Source organism: Heterodontus francisci, chromosome 42 (genome assembly GCF_036365525.1).
Source record: "Heterodontus francisci isolate sHetFra1 chromosome 42, sHetFra1.hap1, whole genome shotgun sequence".
NCBI classification, from domain to species: Eukaryota; Metazoa; Chordata; class Chondrichthyes; order Heterodontiformes; family Heterodontidae; genus Heterodontus; species Heterodontus francisci.
The window spans coordinates 20,217,805-20,225,863 of NC_090412.1; positions in this window are offsets into that span (position 1 = coordinate 20,217,805).

The window sequence follows — 8,059 nt, forward strand, 5'->3', positions numbered from 1 at the left end:
TGAAATGTTTTCAGAGCAATTTACAAAGGCAGAGCAACTTACCTTGGAACAATCTCCTGTGTCTAATAAAAATGAAGCAAGTCTCCAAAACGACTAAATAATTCAGATAAAATGCGAGAAAATGCCCGACGAAACTCTCCTCCTTCCACTTTCAAAAAGTTGCGCCGAAGCTTTGACGCATGCGTGAATATCTGAAGATTGACGCATGCGTAGAGGCCAACCTGGCGCGTTGCCCAAGGAAGACGACGTAACGCGATGACGTTATCTGCGCATGCGCAAAGCGTTCCTGGCAAGCCGGACCGCAGCGCATCCGCAGAGGGCAGGAGACCGTCTGCGCATGTGCGCACCGCAGCGCATTCTGATGACGTCGGCGATGACGAAGCGTTGTCATGAATCACTTTGAATCAAGTATGTCAGAAATATAACATTAATAAAAGAAAGTATTTGCATTTAAGTAGCACCTTTTCTGACATCCCAAAGTACTTTACAGCCAATCAAATACTTTTGAAGAGTAATTTTAGGGAAACACGACATCCAATATGCGCATAGACAGCAATGTGATAATTATCAGATAATCCCTGTTAGTGATGTTTGAGGGAAAAATATTGGCCAGGACACCAGAGAAGACTCCACTGCTCTGCTTTAAATAGCATCATGGGATCTTTTACATCCACCTGAGTGGGCAGATGGGGCTTTGGTTTAACATCTCATCCAAAAGACGGCACCTCTGTCATATTATACGCTCCCGTCTTTACAGTGGAACTTAAACCTTCTGACTCAGAGATGAGAGTGCTACCACTGAACCAAGGATGACACCCTAATCTGGAGCTAGAGCGAAATAAAGAGGCCATGAGACTAGTGAGGAATGTAGTGACTCTTATTCAAAAGCATTAAAACTGAATAGGGGGAGGGCAGGTGAAAACTGAATCCCAGCAAAGACTAACCTAGAAGCACAAGTCAGCCAACAGATGGGTATGAAGAGAGTAACACTGAAGCTAGCTTTAACTAACATGAAGGCACATATCTACGAACAGTAGAAGCATTTGTAGCAAGACACCTGAACTCATAGCTGCTATTGCAGTCAGGGGACTATAACATATAGTCCTCACTACTTATAACAGAAGTGTTAGTGTTAACACGATTTGCCCACTGTACACAATGGATGGTGAAGCTGATCTCTGATCCCTGCAGGTTCTGCTGGTCACTAAAATAAAGATTGGTGTTGGATGCAGCTTCCACTAGGTGCCTGTACAAAAACAGAGAAATCTGAAACATGGCTCACTATGTATGTTGAATGCAATAAACAAAAAGAAAAGTCTTGCATTTAGACAGTGCTTTTTACAACCTCAGCATGTTCAGCAGCAGATTACTGCCGATGAGTTATCTTTAAAGTGTAGTCACTTTTGTAATTTTGGAAACGTGGGAGTCAATTTGCACACAGCAACGTGCACAAATAGCACTGTGATTGCTGCAGTGTTCCAGTGAACATCAACGCAAGCTCGAGGAACAGCATCTCATCTACCGATTAGGCACACTACAGCCTGCCGGACTGAACATTGAGTTCAATAATTTCAGAGCATGACAGCCCCCCACTTTACTTTCATTTTTAGTCATTTTTAGTTAATTTTTCTTCCTTTTTTTTGCATTCCTTTTTACATTTTTTGCATTTATTTCATTTCATGTTAGTTTGTTCAGTTTGCTTACCCACTGTTTTTTTCAGGTTGTTTTTCTTCAGGTTTGCACTTGCTGATGTTCTATATTCAGTATATTCACACCTAATCTGTACTAATGCTTTGTCTTTCAAAACACCATTAACATATTGTTTGCCTTTGCTCCGTGACCTTTTGGTCAGCTATGTGGCCTGGTCCAATCTGCACCTTCTCCTTTGTTATCTCTTGCCCAACCCCCACCTCACTTGTTTATAATCTGTGACTTTTCTAATATTTGTCAGTTCCGAAGAAGGGTCACTGACCCGAAACGTTAACTCTGCTTCTCTTTCCATAGATGCTGCCAGACCTGCTGAGTGAATCCAGCATTTCTTGTTTTTGTTTCAGATTTCCAGCATCCGCAGTATTTTGCTTTTATTTTAGTGTTTAATTCACTGCCACTTCTCTTCCAGGAATGCCTACCTTGAAGAAGTTCTGCTCTTCTCTCCGACGGGATTTTCGTTTGTCTCTTTTACCTTGTTCACCTTCATTGCTTTCTATTTCCCTCCTGGTGTTTGATAAGGTATCTACCAAAACTCGTTTTCACAGCCACATCTCCTTCCTCAGTGACTGTCTCCGGCTCCGACTGATTCCACGTGGATTCCAACTGCAGTTTCACCCATCATGCTTTGAAACCACCCAGGATCACAGGTATCTCCGAGAAATACAACGTTCCTCGGACTGCTACTCTCGCCGCATCCTGAGATCTACACTCAGTGCTATGCGCCGCCATATGCACACACTGGACCTCTCTCTCCAGCAGCACCGTCTCACCTTATCTCAAATCTGTTCTACTCCGCAGTTTCATCTCATCTTACGTCTCATCCGACGCATTAACAAAAAACTTTTTTTCTTCCTTTCAGGTGTTAAGGAACGCAAGCTCCAGCAGCTGATGGGGACTAATGCCCCTCCAGATCCTCCTTCCGCTTCACTTCCCTCTGACCCCACCCCTTCTGATCTGACCCCTTGCCGTGTATTCACTATACCCTCTGACCTCCCCCTCTCTGATGCTGAGCGTTCTGTACTCAGCAAAGGACTCAGTTTTATCCCCTTACGCCCCCACCTCAATGAATTTCGCGCTCGGCATGACGTTGAGCTCTTCTTCCGTCGCCTCCGCCTCCGGGCTCACTTCTTTGACCAGGAGTCCTCCCCCCGACCAGCAGACCCATTCACCCGCCTCCAGCATTCTCCCTCTACCTGGACCCCTCACCCTGGCCTCTTACCCACTCTTGATCTCTTCATTGAAAACTGTCGGCGAGACATTGGTCGTCTCAATTTCTCTGCCCCCCTCACTCACTCTAACCTGTCCCCCTCTGAACTTGAGGCACTCCGTTCTCTCAGGTCTAACCCCGACATGGTCATCAAACCTGCAGACAAGGGTGGTGCTGTTGTTGTATGGCGTACCGACCTCTACCTTGCAGAAGCTCAACGCCAACTCACAGACACCTCTTCCTACCTCCCTCTGGACCATGACCCCACCACCGAACATCAAGCCACCGTCCAAAGGACTGTCACTGACCTCATCTCCTCTGGAGATCTTCCCTCTACAGCTTCCAACCTCATAGTCCCGCAACCCCGGACAGCCCGCTTCTATCTCCTTCCCAAAATCCACAAACGGGACTGTCCCGGCAGACCCATTGTGTCAGCCTGCTCCTGCCCAACTGAACTTATTTCTTCCTATCTAGACTCTATCTTTTCTCCGCTGGTCCAGTCTCTTCCCACCTACATCCGTGACTCTTCTGACGCCCTACGTCATTTTGACAATTTCCAGTTTCCTGGTCCCAACCGCCTCCTCTTCACTATGGACGTCCAATCGCTCTACACCTCCATCCCCCACCAGGATGGTTTGAGGGCTCTCCGCTTCTTCCTGGAACAGAGGCCCAACCAGTCCCCATCCACCACCACCCTCCTCCGCCTGGCTGAACTTGTTCTCACATTGAACAACTTCTCCTTCAACTCCACGCACTTCCTTCAAGTAAAAGGTGTCGCTATGGGTACCCGCATGGGTCCTAGTTATGCCTGTCTTTTTGTGGGATATGTCGAGCATTCTTTGTTCCAGTCCTACTCAGGCCCCCTCCCCCAACTCTTTTTCCGGTACATTGATGACTGTATCGGTGCCGTTTCCTGCTCCCGCCCCGAACTCGAAAACTTTATCAACTTTGCTTCCAATTTCCACCCTTCTCTCACCTTTACATGGTCCATCTCTGACACTTCCCTTCCCTTCCTCGACTTCTCTGTCTCCATCTCTGGGGATAGGTTGTCTACCAATATCCATTATAAGCCCACTGACTCCCACAGCTACCTCGACTACACTTCTTCACACCCTACCTCCTGTAAGGACTCCATTCCATTCTCCCAGTTTCTCCGTCTCCGACGCATCTGCTCTGATGATGCTACCTTCCATGACGGTGCTTCTGATATGACCTCCTTTTTCCTCAACCGAGGATTTCCCCCCACTGTGGTTGACAGGGCCCTCAACCGTGTCCGACCCATTCCCCGCACCTCTACCCTCACCCCTTCCCCTCCCTCCCAGAACCGTGACAGGGTTCCCCTTGTCCTCACTTTTCATCCCACCAGCCTCCATATCCAAAGGATCATCCTCCGCCATTTTCGCCACCTCCAGCGTGATGCCACTACCAGTCGCATCTTCCCCTCCCTTCCCCTGTCAGCATTCCGAAGGGATCGTTCCCTCCGCGACACCCTGGTCCACTCCTCCATTACCCCCACCACCTCGTCCCCGTCCCAGGGCACCTTCCCTTGCAATCGCAGGAGGTGTAACACCTGCCCATTTACCTCCTCTCTCCTCACTATCCCAGGCCCCAAACACTCCTTTCAGGTGAAGCAGCGATTTACTTGTACTTCTTTCAATGTAGTATACTGTATTCGCTGCTCACAGTGTGGTCTCCTCTACATTGGGGAGACCAAGCGCAGACTGGGTGACCGCTTTGCGGAACATCTCCGCTCAGTCCGCAAGCAGGACCCTGAGCTTCCGGTTGCTTGCCATTTCAACACTCCCCCCTGCTCTCATGCTCACATCTCTGTCCTGGGATTGCTGCAGTGTTCCAGTGAACATCAACGCAAGCTCGAGGAACAGCATCTCATCTACCGATTAGGCACACTACAGCCTGCCGGACTGAACATTGAGTTCAATAATTTCAGAGCATGACAGCCCCCCACTTTACTTTCATTTTTAGTCATTTTTAGTTAATTTTTCTTCCTTTTTTTTGCATTCCTTTTTACATTTTTTGCATTTATTTCATTTCATGTTAGTTTGTTCAGTTTGCTTACCCACTGTTTTTTTCAGGTTGTTTTTCTTCAGGTTTGCACTTGCTGATGTTCTATATTCAGTATATTCACACCTAATCTGTACTAATGCTTTGTCTTTCAAAACACCATTAACATATTGTTTGCCTTTGCTCCGTGACCTTTTGGTCAGCTATGTGGCCTGGTCCAATCTGCACCTTCTCCTTTGTTATCTCTTGCCCAACCCCCACCTCACTTGTTTATAATCTGTGACTTTTCTAATATTTGTCAGTTCCGAAGAAGGGTCACTGACCCGAAACGTTAACTCTGCTTCTCTTTCCACAGATGCTGCCAGACCTGCTGAGTGAATCCAGCATTTCTTGTTTTTGCACTGTGATAATGACCAGATCGTCTGTATCAGCGATGTTGGTCGAGGGATAAATATGGGCTATGATCCCGGAGAAACCTCCCTGCTCGTCTTCGAACTGGGATCTTTTACACCTACTTGACAGGACATACAAGGTCCATGTTCAACACCTCAACTGAAAGACAGTCCCACTCCAGGGACTTACATCCACAACTTTCTGACTCAGATGGAAGAGTTGAGCCACACCTGACAGGCTACTGAGAAAGGGCAGAATAGTTAGGAAGGGATAGTTTAGTTCTAAAAAGATTGTCCCATGATCCTGAAGGGATGGTGTGATAAATAAGGCCACATCATAACAAAACCGCCTGGGTTAAAACTAAATACACTTGAAGAAAATAAACCAATTTTCTGGGTCAGGGTTCATCACACAGGCTTGACAGTTTCTCGATGGAATTCCTGCCACCAAAATGGGAGTCCATCATTGTTGAAAAAAAATTAGGCTAATATTCCAGCACAGTACTGAGGGAATGCTGCACTGTCAGAGGTGCTGTCTTTAAACTGATGTCCTCTTGGGTGAATGTAAAAAATCCTATTGCACTATTTGAAGAAGAGTCGGAGAGTTGTCTCTGATGTTATGTCCAATATTTATCTCTCAACCAACATTGTTCAAATAAAACAGATTTTCTGGTCATTATCTCATTGCTGTTTGTGGGAGCTTGCTGTGTGCAAATTGACGACCGCATTTCCCCACAATAGTAACTAGACTTCAAAAGTTTTAATGGCTGTAAAGCACTTTGGGATGTTCTGAGTTCATGTAAATGTAAACCGTTATATTTTCCTCTCACAGTAAAACCGTAAAGAAAATGAAAGAAAAACGACACGGTTCACATCACTGCAGATCAGTCAGCTGAGCTTGGTCTATTAGAATCACTGGTGAAGTGAAGTTGTGTATTATTTTACAGTTCCTAATAGACTGTGCCTCATTTCCATATATCTGTTCCAAGTTAGTATGATGCCCTTTTTCTTTCCCCTCTTTTAAGTGCCAATTAGGATCAATGGACAATCAAATTAACAAAAGATTTTCCCTTTGAAATGGGGCATAAGCAATAAAGTTATAAATAAAACTAAAGGAACCTTATCCTTGTTCCTACAGAAATGCTGTTCTCCTCTTCATAATTGACAATCACGATCAATCAGCTATCAAATGAACAAACAATAAAATTCAAATTTCAGAAAAGAGAACAAGATGCCTTGTTAATGCCCACCTTGGCCAGGTACTGGAGCAGTCCTCCGAGGAGGTCTTCAACGTGGTTGCTCCCTTCTGCTCTTTTTTTTTTATTCGTTTCACGGGATGTGACCGCCACTGGCTAGGCCAGCGTTTGTTTCCCATCCCTCATTGCCCTTGAGAAGGTGGTGGTGAGCTGCCTTCTTGAACCGCTACAGCCTATGTGGTGTAGGTACACGCATGGTGCTGTCAGGGAGGGAATTCCAGGAGTTTGACCCAGCGACTGTGAAGGAACACGATATACCTCCAAGTCAGGATGGTGTGTGGCTTGGAGGGGAACTTGCAGGTGGTTGAGTTCCCATGCATCTGCTGCCCTTGTGCTTCTAGGTGGTAGAGGTTGCAGGTTTGGAAGGTGCTGTCGAAGGAGCCTTGGTGAGTTAGTCATTTATCGCACAAAAGGAGGCCGCTCAGTCCATCAGGTCCATGCTAGCTCTCCGCAGAGCAATCCTCTTAGTCCCTCTACCCCGCTTGATACCCATGGCCCTGCAAGTTTATTTCCTTCAGGTGGCCATCCAATTTCCTTTTAAAATCATTGTCTCCTCTTCCCTTGTGGGCAGCGAGTTCCAGGTCACTGCCACTTGCTGCGTTAATGTTTTTCCTCACATTCCCCCTGCATCTCTTTCCCAAGACCTTCAATCTGTGTCCTTTTGTCCTTGTACCATCAGTTAATGGGAACAGTTTTTTCTTGTCTAACTTATCTAAGCCTGTCATAATCTTGTTCTCCTCGATCAAATCTCCCCTTCATCTCCTTTGCTCCAAGGAGAACAACCCCAGCTTTTCCAATATAACCTTTGCAACCAAAATCCCCCATCCCTGGAACCATTCTGGTAAATCTCCTCTGCACCTTCTCAAGAACCTCACATCCTTCCTAAATTGTGGTGACCAGACCTGGATGCAATACTCCAGATGAGGTCTAACCAGAGCTTTATAAAGGCTTAGCATAACTTCCCTTCTTTTGTACTCAATGCCTCAATTTATGAAGCCCAAGATCCCAATTGCTTTACTAACCACTCTCTCAATATGTCCCACCACCTTCAAATATTGATGCACCTGTGCCCCCAGGTCCCTCTGTTTCTGAACACCTTTAGAACTGTGCCATGAAGTCTATATTGCCCCTTCCTATTCCTTCTGCCATAATGCATCAACTCAGACTTGACTTGTCAGTATTAAATTTAATCTGCCACTTTTCTGCCCATTCTGCTAGCCTATCTATGTCCAGTTGCAGGCAGTTGCTGCAGTGCATCTTGGAAATGGTATACACTGCTGCCAGTGAACACCAGTGGTGGAGGGAGTGAATGTTTAAGCTGGTGGATGGGGTTCCAATCAAGCGGGCTGCTTTGTCCTGGATGGTGTCGAGCTTCTTGAGTATTGTTCAAGCTGCACTCATCCAGGCAAGTGGAGAGTATTCCATCACACTCCTGACTTGTGCCTTGTAGATGGTGGACAGGCTTTAGGGAG